Source organism: Medicago sativa, chromosome 2 (genome assembly GCF_051527215.1).
Source record: "Medicago sativa cultivar Bolivia chromosome 2, Bolivia_mono, whole genome shotgun sequence".
Lineage (NCBI taxonomy): Eukaryota > Viridiplantae > Streptophyta > Magnoliopsida > Fabales > Fabaceae > Medicago > Medicago sativa.
In genome coordinates this window covers 30,015,948-30,039,064 of record NC_140750.1, presented here as the reverse complement: position 1 = coordinate 30,039,064, position 23,117 = coordinate 30,015,948, and the positions used below count along the sequence as shown (strand labels likewise).

At 38.5% G+C, this 23,117-nt stretch overlaps 1 non-coding gene and 3 pseudogenes across 1 annotated transcript; 1 reads left to right on the top strand and 3 right to left on the bottom strand.

Annotated features, from left to right (window-relative positions):
- Positions 1 to 1,398: 1,398 nt before the first annotated feature.
- LOC146946120 (uncharacterized) lies at positions 1,399 to 22,848 on the bottom strand (annotated as a pseudogene).
- Positions 3,776 to 3,882, bottom strand: LOC146946123 (small nucleolar RNA R71). The gene has a single exon (XR_015029450.1). It is a non-coding gene; the product is annotated as a small nucleolar RNA R71 (small nucleolar RNA).
- LOC146946122 (uncharacterized) lies at positions 5,337 to 19,384 on the top strand (annotated as a pseudogene).
- On the bottom strand, positions 21,418 to 22,439 carry LOC146946121 (protein FAR1-RELATED SEQUENCE 5-like; annotated as a pseudogene).
- Positions 22,849 to 23,117: the final 269 nt, after the last annotated feature.

The following is a 23,117-nucleotide window of genomic DNA, read 5'->3' as shown; positions in this document are numbered from 1 at the left end:
TTGGTCATTACATTATATATCCAAAAAAATACGTCGGCGCGTATCAACCAAAAAATGGATTAACACCGACCAAAAAGTGTCACATTTCATCTAATAAAAGCAAATCTGAAGGTGAGAAAAACACAAGAAGGGGGGTTGAATTGTGTTAGCTTTTTTTCGTTTTCTCCTAAGCTGAAAACACTGATCAGAAGCAAAGTATGAACTGCTTCTGAAGTGAAGTTCAGTACTAATATGCAGCGGATAAAAACAGCAAGAGAGAAGGAAGAAAGACACAAAGCAATTACACAGGTTCCTTCCACAAACCGGAAGTAGTCATGTCCCCCTTGCACTTCCAAGGAGAGTTCACTATAATGTAATATCTGATTACAACTAGTCACTGCTACAACTAGCAAGAGACTTCAAATTGCTCAAGCACACAAGCAAGAGACTTCCTATGCTCCTGAACACAATCAAGATACTTCTATTGCTCAAGCACAACTGCAAGAGACTTCTAATCAAACAGAATTACAAAGAAAAATGTTTGAGGTTGAACACTTGATATACAATCAGAGGTGCTCACAATACAAATCAGATACAGACTCTTAAGACTCTAGAATTTCTAAGATATGAACTTGAAAACAGAAATTCTAAGTGAACTTTGAATGCAGAACAATTTCAGCAGAGTTTTGGCACTTGTAAATTGTAATTGAGTCTGATGTTATGCATTACCAATCTCTGAGTCTTCACTCCTTTATATAGAGGTGTGAAAGAGACGTTGTGAAATTGCCAGCACATCAAAAAGAGTCGTTTGAAGCTTGATCAATCACCAATGATCTTTTGCCTGATATGGTTGTTGTCCTATAAAGGATCAATTTCAAATCCATTTCCATTGTGAAGGAACATTTCTGCAGGCAGAGCTGTTTTTCTTGTCTTGTAGCAGAGACACAACAGAGTAGTGGAGGTAGTGGTTGTACACTTCGTACAATTGTACTTTTATCAACGCTTTTTGAAGATAAGCATCCAATTCCTTCAAATCCATTCAAAATGACCGTTGCTTTGTATTCCCAGTCTTCTGCGTTGCTTTCGAATCCATTAAACAGCTTTTGAAGCTTTAATTCTTCCATCTGATGAATTTCAGCTTCTGGTGAATTCCAGCTTCTGATGAGGTTGCTTCTGATGATCTTGCTTCTGATGAACTTGCTTCTGATGACGTCATCAGGAGCACTTTTGTCTTCAGGATCGCTTTCTCTTCAGATGCTTTAAGCTTCCTTTTTGTTGATTTCTAAGCTCTCTTTTGTTCTTCAGAACCTATATATGATGTCAAATTTTGTTTATGGTCATGTACACTTGAACAAATATTAGCTATCCAATTGACAATTTTTAATACCTTGTTATCATTAAAACTCTCAAGGTTCATTGTTAAACACATTTTGTTCCAACAAAATCATTTAAATGTTCCAGAACATTTCAAATTCGGTGTTTGCTTTAACCGGAGTGTCATCAAACATAATTGGATTGTCTTGATTTGTTGGCTTTTTTGGTGGAACCGGTCTCTCTTTGAGCTCAATGTCCATGAGTGTTCGGAAACGATCGTGTTGATCCAAGAATTCATCCTCCCATGTTGCCGCCTCTTCGCTCCTATGATTTCTCCACTCCATGGATGCTGGAGGTAGTGGGCAACCATCTTTTAACGAAAGAAGGACAAAATGATTTGGGATTAGACCAAGACAAATCATGTTGCTTTTCGATTTAACCGGAGGCCGACCTCTAAGTGGGAAAAAAGTCTCGGAAATGTAGTCTAAGTAGGTAGTCATCTCTAACACCGGCCTATTGTAACATGATGCAACGATGTGTCCCATATCCGGCATTGTCAACCATTTGTCGGGAGGTCCAAAACTACTAGCATTTTTTGGAGGATACAATCCATCCAAGATGTAGTTGTAGCGGGTCTCGCTCGCATATATTGATGAGTCAATAATTAGCTAGTTTTAGTATAATATTTGGTTTCGTTTTAATTTGATTTAAGTTTATTTTATTTTAATATTATTTCCTTTTTGAACTATTTTACTTCAATTGCATATTATTATATTTCAGGAATAAATATTTGATGGATTGAGTCTTGGAGCAAAAGAAAGGGGTCTGGAGCTGATTCGGAGCAAAAATACGAAGATTCGGAGACAAAAATATGTCTCCCCCAAGTCAGAAGTTTGGCACGCCCCGTGCTAAGGTTGGCACGGCCGTGCCACCTCCCAGGACAGCCTTTTGCTACTTTTGGTTAGGATTTAAGCTACTCTATTCTGGTTTTGACCAAAATGCCCACAGTTGCTTGTGAAACATTCTATTGATGTAATTGCTTAGATTTTAAGTCGAATGTATCCTATAAATTGAGTAGCTAGCCATCACAAACAAATCATCTTTATTTCTTGGAATTCAATAATTGACAATTGTCTTTCTCAATAAAGTTCTTCTTTTATTTCTTTACTTTCTTGTTATTTACTTTATGCTTTCTCTCTTCTTCTCTATGTCTACAATGAGCATGAGTGAGTAGACTTCTCTTGTCTTGGGATTGTTGGATAAGTCTAATGACGTAATCTGAATCAAACCAAACCATAAACACTAATTTTATATAAGTTTACTTTCTAATCTAATTTCAACGTTTTTATAATGAATTAACAATTACCGAACTAGGAAGCGAACGCAGAGGGTTTTGTAATTGTTAATTCATCATCTCAAATATCAATTCATAAAGCGAACACGGAGCTTTGATATTGGAACAAGTGAAATTATACAAGGGTTGCGAAACATGAGAATAGTCTACCACACCTTGAGACATATAAAGTTTTGTTCTTCAAGGATTCTAATAACAATCAACCATGAGAATAGGCTTGATTGTTAGAGGAATACACTCACTGACTTCGAGAGAAGCTTTGATACGCTAAAGAGAAACTTGTCTTTAGAAGGTAAACCAACTATGAAATTAGAATTTTAGGGTTTGCTTGTGAAGGATTCGTCATTATGATGAACCAATAATCCCAATGCACTGTTTATTATTATTTTCTTTCATTAAAAATCAAACCTTTTCAACTGAACTCTCCTCTAATCATTCTCTAAAAGTTAATTGAATTGAACAACTCCCTGTTGGACGATACTCTCTTTTATTACTACTTCGATAGACCGTGCACTTGCGGTTTATCCTATCAAGTTTTTGGCGCCGTTGCCGGGGAGTTAACTAATTTGATTAACTTTTTCTTTTTGATTAGAATTCTTTTTCTTTTTCTCTTTCTTTCTTTTCTTCTACTTCTTCCTTTCTGTTACCGTTAACTTCTTGGGTTCTCAACCTTTTATGCAAAAAACTAGAAATCTTGTTGAATTCATTCCCGAGATCGAAAGGTTTTTACATAAAAGAAAGAGAGACGCACAAAATAATACCGCCATGGCTGATCGCACTCTCAAAGAGTATGCAACGCCGTCTACGGCTGAGCCATAAGCTATTATTGTGTACCCAACGGTTGAGGGTGGTAACTTTGAAATCAAGCGTGCCCTACTTAACTTGGTGCAGCAAAATCAGTTTTCGGGATCCCCCGCCGAGGATCCCAATCTGCACATCTCTATTTTTCTAAGAATTAGCGGAACCATAAAAGAGAACCAAGAAGCCGTAAGACTTCATCTCTTTCCCTTTTCCTTAAGGAATAGAGCTAGCGCTTGGTTCCACTCCCTTGAAGTCGGTTCCATTACTTCATGGGATCAAATGAGGCAAGCATTCCTTGCCCGGTTCTTTACCCCCTCTAAAACTGCTAAACTAAGGGACCAAATAACACGGTTCAATCAAAAAGATGGGGAGTCTCTTTATGATGTGTGGGAGCGTTTCAAGGAAATGCTTAGACTTTGTCCCCACCATGGTCTAGAGAAGTGGCTCATAGTCCACACTTTTTATAATGGCTTATCTTATACCACTAAGATGTCTGTTGATGCAGCTGCAGGTGGAGCCTTAATGAACAAGAACCACTAAGATGTCTGTTGATGCAACTGCAGGTGGAGCCTTAATGAACAAGAATTATACAGAAGCATATGCCTTGATTGCAGACATGGCTCAAAATCACTACAAGTGGACCGACGAGAGAGCCATCACCAATTCTTCACCCTCCAAAAAGGAGGCAGGTATGGACGAAGTCTCTAACTATGATCATCTTGCTACTAAGATTGATGCATTAACTCAAAAATTTGAAAAACTAAATGTTAGTGCTGTCACTTCTGCTTCTGCATCTCCTTCTTGTGAAATTTGTGGTATATCTGGTCATATTAGAGTTGATTGCCAACTAGGTAGTGCTATTAATGGTATTGAGCAAATGAAATATGCTCAATACAACCAAAGGGATGAGGCAAAACCAAAATTTTTATAAAAACCCTCAAAATGGTAGGACGATGACGTCCCTATAATCCTAGGTAGACCTTTCCTCGCCACTGCGGGAGCTCTTGTTGATGTTAAAAATGGTAGGATTGTCTTTCAAGTGAGTGATAAAATGGTAGGATTTGATTTGGAAAATGTTATGAAAGGTCCCGCTCTTTACTCTTGTTGCATGCTTAAAGATCATGATGTGAAAGAACGCTTCATAGCGTCATCTACGCAATATGATCTCTTTGATCCATTTTAAGGACACTTTCTAACCGTCAAGATAATGACTCTAAAAGAGCGCTTCGTGGGAGGCAACCCACGTATTTAATTGCTTTCATTTTGTTTTTCGTTGTTTTAAATGTTTTGTAGGTAATTGTCCGAGTACGATTTGAGAAAAGTGAAAAAAAATTTAAGCCCCCATGACCAGAAGGTTGGCACGGCCCGTGCTAAGGTTGGCACGGCCGTGCCAGACATGACAAACCAAAACCAAGCCAAACAACAGAAACTTGGCATGGCCCGTGCTAAGGTTGGCACGGTCGTGCCCGACTCCTAGGTTAGTATAACGATAAATTTTTCTTCCTCTTCCCTCATTCTCAAACACAAACATCTCTCATCCTTCAAACTTCTCTCTAAAACCTCCATAACCAACAACCTTCAAACATTCATATCTCCATCAAATCTTCACCAAATCAATCAATTTCTTCCCCAAATCAATTCCAATCATCATTCTAAACAAAACCGACCAATCAAAAACAACTTTCATCCACCCAAACCCATAATTCACCAAATTCATATTCCTTTTAACCTAACCTAAAAACCACAAATTCTTAACCAATCTCCACAACTAAACTCATAAACATTACTCAAACATCAACCCCAAACCTAAACCAACCTTTTCCACCAAAACTCTTTCCAAACCCTAACCTTCATCAAAACCACACAAAGTCAAACTAAGGTCAAGGTCATGGCTTCAAGGAGAAGTGGCAAAGAACCAACAAGCTCTTCAGGAGGACCTCCACCAAAGAGGCAAGCACAAGTAAAGAATCATGGAATCAAGTTCAAGGACAACAAGCAAAGGGATAGGTATAAAATTCTAATCTCCAAACCCTTGCATGCTTGTAGATACCCTGATTCTCATAGTTTGAATATGCTAGGCATTAGAGATAATATGTTTAAGTTGCTAGGAGACCTAGGTTGGACTGATATGCTGAGACCTATGAGAGGTTATGAAAATTTCACCTATGAGTTCTTAAGTTCAATTGCTTTTACAAAGGATAGGTTGAATTTTGATAATCCTAACCATAGAGTAACTTTCCGGCTTATGAACATTGATTATGGTATGTCTCTTCAGCACTTTTGTGATGCATTAGGCTTCGCAAACTAGGGGTATATCCATGATTCTTGGGATCAAAGTCTAAAGCCGGTTGACTATCAACCCGCTATCTTTTGGGAACGTATCACCGGTCTTAGGCAATTTGTCACAAGAGCCAACAAAGCTAGTAACATTCACAACCCCGTGCTTAGGTACCTTCAGAGGGTTATGGCTTGCACCATTTGGGGTAGAACTGAGTTAGGAAACACTAGGAAAGATGAGCTTTTCATGTTATGGGTTATGCTATATGATAGATCTCTGGCAAGTGCACCAAATACTATCGAAGTAGTAAAAATATCGATCCCACGAGGACTGTTTTTAACTTCAATAATTCAATTTCGTTATAAAAGTAGGATGTATAAAAGTTTATTTTGTTTTGCCACTAGGCAGTAGATTTGGTTTGATTTTAAGAAATCAAATAAAATAGTAAAGATTTGATTAAGAAAATAGGAGAGAGATGAGATCAGGTCTTCGAATCCTCTATGTTTCCCCTAATTGGTTACTGCACCTATTATTACTAATGATTCTCTAGTTTCACGATAGTTAACAAATTAGCCCTAATCAATCCCTTGAGTTAGGACCCTCTTTTTAAACTACAGCCCCTAATTCCTTAGGTGGTCTAATAATCATCAAAGGTTTAAGCACGTTAACCTAATATCACTAACAAACGATTATCCATTCCTAGACTAACCATGTTTATTAGAACAATTCAATTAGGTCTAAGTCGAAAGCTATGGTCAGTAGTCATTCGATCTCACAAAATCATGTTTATATTTGATCAGGATATAAAAAGCAGTAGGAACAATTGAATTGAATGAAAACTAGAATATCATTAATAAGTAATAGAGTTTCACAGCAACATATGATCAATTAGGGTTACATAGGTTCATCTCCGACCTAATCTCTAAGAGATTTAGCTACTCATAATTGAGTTTACAAATAGCATAATCAATGAAAGAATTAAAACATACATAAACTGGGTTAGAGATGATGAAATCCTCTCCGCTGCAGCCTTCTGGGTGTTAAAATCGCACTTTCGTTCTCCAAAATCGTAACCCCTGTTCTTCAGATTGAGTGCAGTATTTATAGAAGTCATGGGCCTGACCCATCAAAATCGTGCCGCGCCTTGTTAATTGGCGTGCCGCGATTTCCCCTTTACAGGAAGTGTGTATTTTTGCTTCAAAAATCGCAGCACGGCTTGAAATTGGCGTGGCGCGATTTCCTTCGAACAGACTTCAAATTTTAAGCTTTTTGCACTCCAGAACAGTATAAATTGCATGAGAACTCTATCAAAATGTCACAATAAGTCCCTAATATTACGTAATGACAGAATGTCATCACAACCCCAAACTTAAACCATTCCTTGTCCTCAAGGAATTTGCTTGCAACAGTGACAAACGACAGTAAAATAACAGTTACCTGACAAAACGATAGTACCCAAAAGTTCATTCTCCTTCTAGCTAAAGATGAGCTAGTTTGACTTGTTCGCATCCACCAATTCACAACTCCACGCAACAATATGAAATAGGGTTCTACCAGTCGACATGCAGGTCTACATATTACCATACGCTTGAAAAGTTTCTAAATATCAATCAAAGTCAATATCATTACACACTTTTGAGGTCTTTAGGGTTATAACGGGGCTTAGGTGAAAGGTGGGATATATTTGGATAAGTAGGCTACACAAAATTTGAGTTAGGCATTCCTACGGAAATTAAAGCACAAAATTCAATCCTTCGATCATTCACCTTTTGAAATAACAATCAATGCAAAGGTACTAGAGAATATTTTTAACATTTAGGGACAATCGAGTTTGAAGTTACTCGGATTTTCAATGTTTTGTCCCTTTTTCATCATTCAATTTCTTTTTTTTTTAATAATACACCATTTTTGTGTATATTTTGCATAACAATTTCATATTTCTTTTAATTTTTGTTCTCTTATTCTCTAGTACCCCCACCCCAAACTTAGTTGGTTGCAAATTCCAATAGCAACCCCAAACTTAATCTTTAGCAACATTCTACAATGCCTTAACTCAGAAAATACATTAAGGGACAAGTCCTAAAAGTCTCTAGGCTTGTAATGTAGTTTGTCACCGAACAAAAAGTTCTAATCCTACCGGCTCACAATTGGTTAAGAAAGAATAAATTCAACAAATTAAAACAGGGTAGGCTTCAAAAAGGCTCACAGGACCAAGCACTTTTGCCTCAGTGTGTAATTGACAAAGACCAATCAATAATAGAGAAACAATGCAAGTTCTAGAAATGTAGTTGCATGGAAAACTAATCTAAATATAAGTAAATTGAAAAACAAGATTTGGCAATGAACCTTATGGCTGAGATTTCTGGGAGTATGTGACTACCTAGCAACGCCGTACACTTCGCCTTTGAATCAAGTCACCCCTCCTTTAGAACTTTTGGAATACCGTTTCATCAAATAACTGTTACTAAACTGGAATAGGTCACATGAAACAAAACAAATTCATTAATAAAACAAGTGCAGGAGCAATTACAATAGGGAAATAAGTTCAATGGACTTCGACATTAAAAAGAAAATAAAGAAAGTACATCAAAAAGAAAAATGACTGAAAAATAAAATACAAAGCAGAAAATGCTAATCCATCAGTAGATCAGCCCATGTCTTGATCAACATCCGAGTGTCCAGCCCCCGGTGTCCTCAATCCTTCGAAGATGCCATCCCCTTGATCTTGCTCGGTGGTATTGAAATCATCAGTGATTTCCCTCCTCATGCGCAGCCCATACTCTTCTTGATGTGTAAAATATTGCTCCATGCGCTCACGGGAGCCTCCAAACCTCTCATAAGACCCACGAATCGGACCCATATGCAATTGAGCCTCCGCAGCAAACGCAGCTGAGAACCTAGGACGGTTCACCCACAGCTGGTCCGAAGTCTCATTCATCCAATTAGCTTGCACATGCATGAATTCCTCAAGCTTTGGATGAAGAGGAGCATAACCCCCTTGGCTACTACTCCCTCCTTGCTCCATTTGTTGTTGCCTCGCTGCCTCCCTCTCTCTCTCCTTGATGTAGCCTTCATATTTCTTGACAAACCCATCCATGACCGAGTCGGTGATCGGCTTCATATTGCTTGTGTTGAGATCACTATCATAAGCCGGCACCAACTGTTGCTCACACAACCAATTAATTAAGCTTCCATGTCCCAACTGTGTGGTGTTCCCGGTTGCTAGATCATGAAGACTATTGGCCAAGAGGCGGCCAATATCTATAGGGTGCCCCTTGATGATGGCATAGGCAGCAAGCACCCTCTTGAGAGGAATTTCAGAAGTGCATGATGCACTCTCAAGAGTCTGGACCACATATGATACCCACGCCTTGGGTACCGGCAGCATCTCCGCATAGGTAAGCATCCGGGACTTTTTCCAAGTCGACCCAGGCCTACACATGGTGGTGATGATCTCATCAAAAGTATCCTCCGTAATAGCAAATCTCTCCCTCCTCAATTTTTCAACCCAACACTCTTCCGGTGCTTGAACATTCAGCCATGCGTTGAGAGCATCCGGGCTGAAGTCAATGTACTTTCCTCGAACAAAAGATTGAAAGGGTGTATCGGACACCCTTGCATTTGCAAAGAATTCGACGATCACCGTTTTGTTGTTTGCCTCGTCGATCATTTCATTCAATCTTGTCCATCCTCTCCTTCGTATTTCAGACTCAAAGAAAGGATATTTCACAAGCTTTGTGAATTCAAACTTCCTCTCCCCCATAACTTCGAAACTCTTCATAGATTGATGGAACTCTTGGGCTTGGTCATTGATGAAATGGATGGCGTTTTCGGGTGGTTCGGATGCGGCACGAGGGCGTTTGGATTTGCTTGTGGATGGTTTGGGGTTGGTGGTTTTCTTCGAGCGGGTGTTTCTTTGGTTGGAGGCCATTTGTGGTTTAGGAAGATGGTGAAAGGGAAGTTTTGTGAAGTTTGGGAAAGTTGGGAATGGTGGTGGTTTGGATTGATGAATTGATGATAGGATTGTGGGTAGATGATGTTTAGGAAGTGAAAAAGGAGATGAAGATGAGAAAAATTCGTGAATGGAAGTTTAGGGAAGTTTTGGTAGAGAAAGGTAGGAAGAATGGAATGAAAATGATGATGAACAGTGAGGTTTTTATAGGGCTGTTTGGGCAAAATCGCGGCACTCCATATATAAGGCGCGGCGCGATTTTGATCAAACAGGGAGCTTCCTCAGGCCAAAAATTTGGTTTTCTTGAAAAGTGCCTGAGGTCAATGAATTTTTGAAAAACTTTTGAGGAGAGAATCATGCAAGACATCAGTACCTTGCATGATTTTATTGGCATGAGGTACACTTGAACAAATTTTTAAACTTTCCTGCCTCGTATAGAAAAGAAAAGAAAAATATTTTTGTGTTTTTGTTTTTGAAAGCAATAAAATCATACCTGAAAAATAAATAGTGGGTTGCCTCCCACCAAGCGCTTTCTTTTACGTCATTGAGCTTGACGCTTCAACCACTATTAGGGTGGCAAATATGTCAGAAAGAACACATCATCCTTCTTCTTCCTCTTGTTTGGTAGGAATTCCATGAATTTGTAACAAAGAAGTAGATGTTCCCATGCACTCACAGTTAAACCTTTGGAATATAAGCTCTCCCACCTTAGAGAAGGACAAGCAACCATCTGCACACGAGTGATTTCCTTAACCCCTGTTTGTTCAGACTTCGGGAAAATGTCAGCACTCCTCACTTTTGGATTTTCTTCCACCACAACCTTGTGACACTCAATCTCCATCTGAACCATCTTCCTCTGAGACTCATGTGCTTTCTCAACAAGATCACCACACTGAACATCAAACTTCTCAAATGAAACTTGATTTGACACCAAGAAATCATCTAAAATATTCTGAAGTTGAGTATTGTAATCGATGTTGATCACCTCTTTCTTCCCTTCACCATCACTACCTGGTTGATTCGCCTCATAATGACCACAACTCGAGATTTTGTTGTCCAAAATTTTGATCTTAAAAGATAGCATATATTTTTCATACTGCAACTTAGCAATCTCTTCTGTGTCATAGAGGAGTACCCTGTCTATCATAGCTGCAAAACTTGGATAAACTTTTCAGTAGCACAGTACAATGAGAAGAAAACAAAGAGCATAATATTTTTTTTAATATATATATACAAAAATATAAATGACAGAAATCCTAAATTATAACGTAATTGCCTTGTTGAAATAAATCAACAGTCCCCGGCAACGGCGCCAAAAACTTGATAGACGTCTGGCAAGTGCACCAAATACTATCGAAGTAGTAAAAATATCGATCCCACGAGGACTGTTTTTAACTTCAATAATTCAATTTCGTTATAAAAGTAGGATGTATAAAAGTTTATTTTGTTTTGCCACTAGGCAGTAGATTTGGTTTGATTTTAAGAAATCAAATAAAATAGTAAAGATTTGATTAAGAAAATAGGAGAGAGATGAGATCAGGTCTTCGAATCCTCTATGTTTCCCCTAATTGGTTACTGCACCTATTATTACTAATGATTCTCTAGTTTCACGATAGTTAACAAATTAGCCCTAATCAATCCCTTGAGTTAGGACCCTCTTTTTAAACTACAGCCCCTAATTCCTTAGGTGGTCTAATAATCATCAAAGGTTTAAGCACGTTAACCTAATATCACTAACAAACGATTATCCATTCCTAGACTAACCATGTTTATTAGAACAATTCAATTAGGTCTAAGTCGAAAGCTATGGTCAGTAGTCATTCGATCTCACAAAATCATGTTTATATTTGATCAGGATATAAAAAGCAGTAGGAACAATTGAATTGAATGAAAACTAGAATATCATTAATAAGTAATAGAGTTTCACAGCAACATATGATCAATTAGGGTTACATAGGTTCATCTCCGACCTAATCTCTAAGAGATTTAGCTACTCATAATTGAGTTTACAAATAGCATAATCAATGAAAGAATTAAAACATACATAAACTGGGTTAGAGATGATGAAATCCTCTCCGCTGCAGCCTTCTGGGTGTTAAAATCGCACTTTCGTTCTCCAAAATCGTAACCCCTGTTCTTCAGATTGAGTGCAGTATTTATAGAAGTCATGGGCCTGACCCATCAAAATCGTGCCGCGCCTTGTTAATTGGCGTGCCGCGATTTCCCCTTTACAGGAAGTGTGTATTTTTGCTTCAAAAATCGCAGCACGGCTTGAAATTGGCGTGGCGCGATTTCCTTCGAACAGACTTCAAATTTTAAGCTTTTTGCACTCCAGAACAGTATAAATTGCATGAGAACTCTATCAAAATGTCACAATAAGTCCCTAATATTACGTAATGACAGAATGTCATCACAACCCCAAACTTAAACCATTCCTTGTCCTCAAGGAATTTGCTTGCAACAGTGACAAACGACAGTAAAATAACAGTTACCTGACAAAACGATAGTACCCAAAAGTTCATTCTCCTTCTAGCTAAAGATGAGCTAGTTTGACTTGTTCGCATCCACCAATTCACAACTCCACGCAACAATATGAAATAGGGTTCTACCAGTCGACATGCAGGTCTACATATTACCATACGCTTGAAAAGTTTCTAAATATCAATCAAAGTCAATATCATTACACACTTTTGAGGTCTTTAGGGTTATAACGGGGCTTAGGTGAAAGGTGGGATATATTTGGATAAGTAGGCTACACAAAATTTGAGTTAGGCATTCCTACGGAAATTAAAGCACAAAATTCAATCCTTCGATCATTCACCTTTTGAAATAACAATCAATGCAAAGGTACTAGAGAATATTTTTAACATTTAGGGACAATCGAGTTTGAAGTTACTCGGATTTTCAATGTTTTGTCCCTTTTTCATCATTCAATTTCTTTTTTTTTTAATAATACACCATTTTTGTGTATATTTTGCATAACAATTTCATATTTCTTTTAATTTTTGTTCTCTTATTCTCTAGTACCCCCACCCCAAACTTAGTTGGTTGCAAATTCCAATAGCAACCCCAAACTTAATCTTTAGCAACATTCTACAATGCCTTAACTCAGAAAATACATTAAGGGACAAGTCCTAAAAGTCTCTAGGCTTGTAATGTAGTTTGTCACCGAACAAAAAGTTCTAATCCTACCGGCTCACAATTGGTTAAGAAAGAATAAATTCAACAAATTAAAACAGGGTAGGCTTCAAAAAGGCTCACAGGACCAAGCACTTTTGCCTCAGTGTGTAATTGACAAAGACCAATCAATAATAGAGAAACAATGCAAGTTCTAGAAATGTAGTTGCATGGAAAACTAATCTAAATATAAGTAAATTGAAAAACAAGATTTGGCAATGAACCTTATGGCTGAGATTTCTGGGAGTATGTGACTACCTAGCAACGCCGTACACTTCGCCTTTGAATCAAGTCACCCCTCCTTTAGAACTTTTGGAATACCGTTTCATCAAATAACTGTTACTAAACTGGAATAGGTCACATGAAACAAAACAAATTCATTAATAAAACAAGTGCAGGAGCAATTACAATAGGGAAATAAGTTCAATGGACTTCGACATTAAAAAGAAAATAAAGAAAGTACATCAAAAAGAAAAATGACTGAAAAATAAAATACAAAGCAGAAAATGCTAATCCATCAGTAGATCAGCCCATGTCTTGATCAACATCCGAGTGTCCAGCCCCCGGTGTCCTCAATCCTTCGAAGATGCCATCCCCTTGATCTTGCTCGGTGGTATTGAAATCATCAGTGATTTCCCTCCTCATGCGCAGCCCATACTCTTCTTGATGTGTAAAATATTGCTCCATGCGCTCACGGGAGCCTCCAAACCTCTCATAAGACCCACGAATCGGACCCATATGCAATTGAGCCTCCGCAGCAAACGCAGCTGAGAACCTAGGACGGTTCACCCACAGCTGGTCCGAAGTCTCATTCATCCAATTAGCTTGCACATGCATGAATTCCTCAAGCTTTGGATGAAGAGGAGCATAACCCCCTTGGCTACTACTCCCTCCTTGCTCCATTTGTTGTTGCCTCGCTGCCTCCCTCTCTCTCTCCTTGATGTAGCCTTCATATTTCTTGACAAACCCATCCATGACCGAGTCGGTGATCGGCTTCATATTGCTTGTGTTGAGATCACTATCATAAGCCGGCACCAACTGTTGCTCACACAACCAATTAATTAAGCTTCCATGTCCCAACTGTGTGGTGTTCCCGGTTGCTAGATCATGAAGACTATTGGCCAAGAGGCGGCCAATATCTATAGGGTGCCCCTTGATGATGGCATAGGCAGCAAGCACCCTCTTGAGAGGAATTTCAGAAGTGCATGATGCACTCTCAAGAGTCTGGACCACATATGATACCCACGCCTTGGGTACCGGCAGCATCTCCGCATAGGTAAGCATCCGGGACTTTTTCCAAGTCGACCCAGGCCTACACATGGTGGTGATGATCTCATCAAAAGTATCCTCCGTAATAGCAAATCTCTCCCTCCTCAATTTTTCAACCCAACACTCTTCCGGTGCTTGAACATTCAGCCATGCGTTGAGAGCATCCGGGCTGAAGTCAATGTACTTTCCTCGAACAAAAGATTGAAAGGGTGTATCGGACACCCTTGCATTTGCAAAGAATTCGACGATCACCGTTTTGTTGTTTGCCTCGTCGATCATTTCATTCAATCTTGTCCATCCTCTCCTTCGTATTTCAGACTCAAAGAAAGGATATTTCACAAGCTTTGTGAATTCAAACTTCCTCTCCCCCATAACTTCGAAACTCTTCATAGATTGATGGAACTCTTGGGCTTGGTCATTGATGAAATGGATGGCGTTTTCGGGTGGTTCGGATGCGGCACGAGGGCGTTTGGATTTGCTTGTGGATGGTTTGGGGTTGGTGGTTTTCTTCGAGCGGGTGTTTCTTTGGTTGGAGGCCATTTGTGGTTTAGGAAGATGGTGAAAGGGAAGTTTTGTGAAGTTTGGGAAAGTTGGGAATGGTGGTGGTTTGGATTGATGAATTGATGATAGGATTGTGGGTAGATGATGTTTAGGAAGTGAAAAAGGAGATGAAGATGAGAAAAATTCGTGAATGGAAGTTTAGGGAAGTTTTGGTAGAGAAAGGTAGGAAGAATGGAATGAAAATGATGATGAACAGTGAGGTTTTTATAGGGCTGTTTGGGCAAAATCGCGGCACTCCATATATAAGGCGCGGCGCGATTTTGATCAAACAGGGAGCTTCCTCAGGCCAAAAATTTGGTTTTCTTGAAAAGTGCCTGAGGTCAATGAATTTTTGAAAAACTTTTGAGGAGAGAATCATGCAAGACATCAGTACCTTGCATGATTTTATTGGCATGAGGTACACTTGAACAAATTTTTAAACTTTCCTGCCTCGTATAGAAAAGAAAAGAAAAATATTTTTGTGTTTTTGTTTTTGAAAGCAATAAAATCATACCTGAAAAATAAATAGTGGGTTGCCTCCCACCAAGCGCTTTCTTTTACGTCATTGAGCTTGACGCTTCAACCACTATTAGGGTGGCAAATATGTCAGAAAGAACACATCATCCTTCTTCTTCCTCTTGTTTGGTAGGAATTCCATGAATTTGTAACAAAGAAGTAGATGTTCCCATGCACTCACAGTTAAACCTTTGGAATATAAGCTCTCCCACCTTAGAGAAGGACAAGCAACCATCTGCACACGAGTGATTTCCTTAACCCCTGTTTGTTCAGACTTCGGGAAAATGTCAGCACTCCTCACTTTTGGATTTTCTTCCACCACAACCTTGTGACACTCAATCTCCATCTGAACCATCTTCCTCTGAGACTCATGTGCTTTCTCAACAAGATCACCACACTGAACATCAAACTTCTCAAATGAAACTTGATTTGACACCAAGAAATCATCTAAAATATTCTGAAGTTGAGTATTGTAATCGATGTTGATCACCTCTTTCTTCCCTTCACCATCACTACCTGGTTGATTCGCCTCATAATGACCACAACTCGAGATTTTGTTGTCCAAAATTTTGATCTTAAAAGATAGCATATATTTTTCATACTGCAACTTAGCAATCTCTTCTGTGTCATAGAGGAGTACCCTGTCTATCATAGCTGCAAAACTTGGATAAACTTTTCAGTAGCACAGTACAATGAGAAGAAAACAAAGAGCATAATATTTTTTTTAATATATATATACAAAAATATAAATGACAGAAATCCTAAATTATAACGTAATTGCCTTGTTGAAATAAATCAACAGTCCCCGGCAACGGCGCCAAAAACTTGATAGACGTCTGGCAAGTGCACCAAATACTATCGAAGTAGTAAAAATATCGATCCCACGAGGACTGTTTTTAACTTCAATAATTCAATTTCGTTATAAAAGTAGGATGTATAAAAGTTTATTTTGTTTTGCCACTAGGCAGTAGATTTGGTTTGATTTTAAGAAATCAAATAAAATAGTAAAGATTTGATTAAGAAAATAGGAGAGAGATGAGATCAGGTCTTCGAATCCTCTATGTTTCCCCTAATTGGTTACTGCACCTATTATTACTAATGATTCTCTAGTTTCACGATAGTTAACAAATTAGCCCTAATCAATCCCTTGAGTTAGGACCCTCTTTTTAAACTACAGCCCCTAATTCCTTAGGTGGTCTAATAATCATCAAAGGTTTAAGCACGTTAACCTAATATCACTAACAAACGATTATCCATTCCTAGACTAACCATGTTTATTAGAACAATTCAATTAGGTCTAAGTCGAAAGCTATGGTCAGTAGTCATTCGATCTCACAAAATCATGTTTATATTTGATCAGGATATAAAAAGCAGTAGGAACAATTGAATTGAATGAAAACTAGAATATCATTAATAAGTAATAGAGTTTCACAGCAACATATGATCAATTAGGGTTACATAGGTTCATCTCCGACCTAATCTCTAAGAGATTTAGCTACTCATAATTGAGTTTACAAATAGCATAATCAATGAAAGAATTAAAACATACATAAACTGGGTTAGAGATGATGAAATCCTCTCCGCTGCAGCCTTCTGGGTGTTAAAATCGCACTTTCGTTCTCCAAAATCGTAACCCCTGTTCTTCAGATTGAGTGCAGTATTTATAGAAGTCATGGGCCTGACCCATCAAAATCGCGCCGCGCCTTGTTAATTGGCGTGCCGCGATTTCCCCTTTACAGGAAGTGTGTATTTTTGCTTCAAAAATCGCAGCACGGCTTGAAATTGGCGTGGCGCGATTTCCTTCGAACAGACTTCAAATTTTAAGCTTTTTGCACTCCAGAACAGTATAAATTGCATGAGAACTCTATCAAAATGTCACAATAAGTCCCTAATATTACGTAATGACAGAATGTCATCACTATATAACCACCCTGTGAACACTTGTTTCTACTTGCTTGATTATCTTGCCGATGTAGGTAATAGGTCTGCCGGTAAGGGAGAGATAGTGGTGGGTGGCATTATCACATACATAGCTAGGCAATTTGGAGTGGGTGAAGATGAGGGGATAAATCCAATTGAGGGCAACAATAGGCTTAACATAGAGACACTAATCTCTATGAACTTCATTAAGCACCGTCCACCTATGAAATATGCATTCATACTCAATGTGCCTGTTTTGTTACTACTTCCTAACCCATCTCGGACTAACACCGAGGTGGAAGCAAATTTGTTGTATGTTGATGATGACCAGGTACATGAAGAGCAAAATCTAGATGAGGGAGAAGGTGCTCACTTGCACCATGATGCGGAAGAAGGTGCTAACTTGCACCATGATGGAGAGTACCATGACCAAGAAGCCGATGAGCTTAATAACAATGAAAGATGGGCATGGATGCAAACTGAGGTTGAGAGGATAAGCACCGAGCAACAAAGGCAAGGTGTTGAATTATCGGGGCTAAGAAATCATGTCCAAAGGGGCAACCGCATGACTGAAGAGAACAATGAGATGCTCCGGAGGATGATGCAACACTTTCATCTCCAAGGTCCTCCTTATGGACCTCAATGATAAATTGTGAGCTTTCCTCTTCCTCTTTTTTCTTATCTCTTCTCTCTTTCTCCTACTATTTTTCTTCTCCTTCTTCTTCTTCTTCTTCTCCTTCTTCTCTTTTCTTTTATTTTGAATCATTGAGGATAATGCTTCTCCTAAGTGTGGGGGGAGCCTAATAAAGTGTCTAGAGTCGTAGTGTTTCAAACTCCCTTGAACTTTATTCTTTTGTTTTGTTTTTATTGCGAAAGGCATGATTAAGTAGCTTGTTTTTATTGGAAATTATGGCATAAAATTTTTTGCTATCTCTTCTTAAAAGGTTGTTTCTTGTACATGAAAGTGATCTCTTGTGTTTTTAGTGTTCTTGCTATACCCACATCATGTTTTATTGTGAAAAATTCTCCAATGAGAAAAGCACTCAGTTGCAATCTATGAGTAAGTGTGTGAGTAGGTATTTTAAGGAACGCGTTCTAACTTTAATGGTAACTTGGACCCTTAAAAGTATTCAGAGTAAAAGTAGTATAAGTTTGTGTCGGAAATAATGTGTTATATTGTTATAATGTGTTAAACCAAAATGGGGCTGGAGAATGGCACCAACATGTGGAGGAAAGGACACCCCCTCGCTGACTTCCTAAATGTGGTGATGACTCTCCAATCGAACTTAAGTTCTAAATCCCTCAAAAGAGGAAATAATTCATCAAAGCATGGAGGAAAGGACACCCCCTCACTGACTTCCTACGTGGAGATGATTAAAAATTGCAGCACTACTTAGGGTGATCATGGAATCTAGGAGGAAAGGATACCCCCCCCCCCCCCCCCGCGTACTTCCTATGAGAAAATGGTAGCCCCTAAGCAATCTGCAAGCCCCCAAGTGCTTAAATTGTCAATTTAATTCCAACTAAATTCCCATCTCTCTTATATGAAATGAAGAAAGGACTTTTCTCGGTCACTTTAGTGTTAAGGTTAGAACCTGTTCCTCATAATATATGTCTTATACAGGAGCAAGAAAAGGGTTGGACTGCACACACACACTCACTTGAGACTTGATGTTGGGTTGAATAGCTTCACAAGGAATACTTGAAGTTGTGACTAGTGTACATTGAAATAAAACCTTAAGAGAGACATGAGTTTTCAATTGCATTGCCATATGTTAATCTTTTTGTTGCTACTATGTATATGCCTTTTGCTTGAGGAAAAGCAAAGTTTCAAGTGTGGGGGAGTTTGATGAGTCAATAATTAGCTAGTTTTAGTATAATATTTGGTTTTGTTTTAATTAGATTTAAGTTTATTTTATTTTCATATTATTTCCTTTTTAAAGTATTTTACTTCAATTGCATATTATTATATTTCAGGAATAAATATTTGATGGATTGAGTCTTGGAGCAAAAGAAAGGGGTCTGGAGCTGATTCGGAGCAAAAATACGAAGATTCGGAGACAAAAATATGTCTCCCCCAAGTCAGAAGCTTGGCACGGCCCGTGCTAAGGTTGGCACGGCCGTGCCACCTCCCAGGACAACCTTTTGCTACTTTTGCTTAGGATTTAAGCTACTCTATTCTGGTTTTGACCAAAATGCCCGTAGTTGCTTGTGGAACATTCTATTGATGTAATTGCTTAGATTTTAAGTCAAATGTATCCTATAAATAGAGTAGCTAGCCATCACAAACAGATCATCTTTATTTCTTAGAATTCAATAAGTGACAATTGTCTTTCTCAATAAAGTTCTTCTTTTATTTCTTTACTTTCTTGTTATTTACTTTATGATTTCTCTCTTCTTCTCTATGTCTACAATGAGCATGAGTGAATAGACTTCTCTTGTCTTGGGATTGTTGGATAAGTCTAATGACGTAATCCAAATCAAACTAAACCATAAACCCTAATTTTATATAAGTTTACTTTCTAATCTAATTTCACTGTTTTTAAAATGAATTAACAATTACCGATCTAGGAAGCGAACACGGAGGGTTTTGTAATTGTTAATTCATCATCTCAAATATCAATTCATAAAGCGAACGCGGAGCTTTGATATTGGAACAAGTGAAATTAGACAAGGGTTGCGAAACATGAGAATAGTCTAGCAAACGTTGAGACATATAAAGTTTCGTTCTTCAAGGATTCTAATAACAATCAACCATGAGAATAGGCTTGATTGTTAGAGGAACACACTCACTGACTTCGAGAGAAGCTTTGATACGCTAAAGAGAAACTTGTCTTTAGAAAGTAAACCAACTATGAAATTAGAAGTTTAGGGTTTGCTTGTGAAGGATTCATCATTATGATGAACCAATAATCCCAAGGCTCTTTTTATTATTATTTTCTTTCATTAAAAATCAAACCTTTTCAACTGAACTCTCCTCTAATCATTCTCTAAAAGTTAATTGAATTGAACAACTCCCTATTGGACGATACTCTCTTTTATTACTACTTCGATAGACCATGCACTTGCGGTTTATCCTATCATATATCTCGATGTATTTGCTCCTATGCTCTTTCAACTCTTGAATAACTGCACTCCGCACCATAACATGACTTTCTTCCGTCAAACCCACGACTTCTGCTATAGCCCTAAACCCACAATGTCCATCACCAATAACATCCACAATTCTCTCAATGTATGGTCTCATGAATTTTGGCATGTAATACATAGGATTCGATGGATCATAATTTCTTGAAACCAAGCTAGGCTTAGGAACCGGAACTGGAGAAATGCCAATGCGAGCACCTTTTCTTTTAGGTTGTGAAGATTTTTTATGTGGTGAAGATTAACTTTCTGGATGTTGAGAATCAATAGTCTCCCACGAAGATGGGATCCTACTATGTGTGGTTTTGATTTTTTTGGGAGCTCATTTGGTTGCCACCTTTCTTGGAGGTGGTGACAACAATGTGGTCTCCGGAAACGCTAACAACCGCAAACCCTCTTTGATTTCTAGTTTCATTTGGAACGGAACTCTTTGGAGACGTTCTTGGATAGCACGCCACTCCTCCGCGATCGAAAACAAATCTTCATTACTTTCTTCTTCACCCATATACAACTTATGCCAATGCGGGTGTTATCTCATCCAATCGAATGGGCTTGTTGTGACATATTTTCATAGCAATGAAGCATGCGCAAGGTAGGCCATACGACGTCCTTTGAACACAACCACAAGTTTTCTTCTCGATGCACAAGGTTTTCCTAGCACGCTTTTCTTCCACAAAAATAAAGTTCATGGCTTGTCTAGACAAGTGACCCCCCAACCCGGAGTACAAAGTGACATCTTTGTATCGATTTTCCAATATTGTAACGCTCCTACCAAACGATGATTGTATCTCCCCAAATTGGTTTGCCAACATCTTATCTATTTTTTGCCAACAAGTACCCAAATCACCCTTAGAGGTGGACAAATATTCCTTCACCACACCATGAGCTCCTTCAACTCTATTCGTGGTCCTACACCCAAGATGTAACACAAGATCCATCCATGCCCTCACTAGTTTGTCCTTAAAAGGGTTCAATATGGTTTCTTGAACATAGTGAAGAAACTTTGGATGATCCTTACAAGCATCTTGGAATTCCACTAGATTACCCGCATATAACTCTTGAGTAGGAGATTCGACCAATTTTTCCCATGCATCAAATATGGTATCAACCAACTCACTATGCATCTCCTCATCGACAATCTTCTTTTGCCCATCCACCACAACAACATTTTGTTTAACTTTGCAATCGGTGATGATTCTTGATCTAACATTTTTGCGAACATGGAAATAACAAAGTATTGCACTACTACCGGGGAGAACATTTGTTACGGCATTCATCATACCCGTGTCCCTATCGGTCACTACCACCTTAGGCATATCACTATTTGGTCCAAGATGTTTAAGCAACATTTGCAAAGCCCAAGTAAAGTTATCCTCCTTCTCCGACGTCATAAATGCAAAACCAACCGAATATGTCAAATAGGTTGAGGTGACTCCAACTATTTCAAACAATGGCATCCTATACAAGTTGGTTTTGTACGTGGAATCCATTATCAAAATAGTAGGAAAATTGTTAAACAACTTTACCGATTTTGGATGAGTCCAAAATATGTCTTGAACGGTTTGACTTTCCTTTTTTTCTCTTACGTAATAAACATATCCATTCTCTTCCAACTTTGTGATTAGATATTACATCTCCGTCAAGTCACCCCTTTTTGCCTTTTTGAATTTATGACGTTCATTGTAGACTTGCTTGATATTTGTCATGGACTCTTTCCTTTTCTTCTTCAAATTTGTCAAAATATTTTTTGGTTTCACTAAAGAATCGGTCAAGTCATGTACAATCTTCTTGTCGTCCTCCGTTAATCTTCCGGCAAGAAGGTGCCCTGCTACATACGGCACCATCTCATGGTTGTGAACGCCATTAAGAATAGCCAATTTCCAAGCATTGTCTTCCCTAACGACATATCCACGCACCTTGAACAAACACCCACATTTTCTTGATCCCGTTCCTTCATGCTTCACTTTTGTCTTCGGTACTTTGTGCTCGTCGCTCCGTTCACAAACCAACTCCAACATAGCATTTCTACCTTCACAAGATCTTCTAATGATAATCGTAAATCCAGCCCTATTTGCTTGTCGACGGACCCAACCGAGCAATTCGTTTTTATCTTTCCATGTATCTCGGTTTGAAAAGAAATGAGCCGTGTCCACTTCGTTCTCACAAAGTTTCCACACATTGGAATTGACGCTTGAAGCCTCAACTTTAACGGAAACTTCGACCTTAGCGGGAGCTTCAACCTTAATGGAACCGACAACTCTAGGTTTTCGATCTCCCGGATCATCACCCGTATTCTCAATATTATCTATAAATAAACAACATACAATTACTAAACTAATTAATAAACATGTATCTAATATCATATAATAACATAAACAAACAAAAAAAACAAAAGAAAAAAAAATTTGTGGAAAAAAAAAATTTGGCAGTAGCTACTGCCATTTGAAAATTTGGAAAAAATTCTAAGTTACCAGCGGCAGTTAACAGCCGCTCACACCCAGCGGTAGTTAACTGCCGCTACAACGTGTGACAGTACAAAAAAAACCAGAAAAATCAATCAAATGTAATGGATTTTAACGTTGAAATACCTGTTCTTTGATGCATGTTGTGTGTAGAAACGTCCTAGCAATCGATCAGCAATGATTTGGAACCAAGATTTTGACACAACATTTTTGAAATGGGATTTTTTTTGAGTTTGGTAATGGTGAGAAAGAAGCTGATAAGTGAATAGGAGGTAGGGATTTTCTGGTTTTGGGGGGAATCCATTACAGCGGCAGTTAACAACCACTGGGGGCCAGTGGCAGTTAACTGCCGGCGGTTTCCCCAACGGTAGTTAACTACCGCTGGGGGCAATTACGTAAATTATCTGTGTC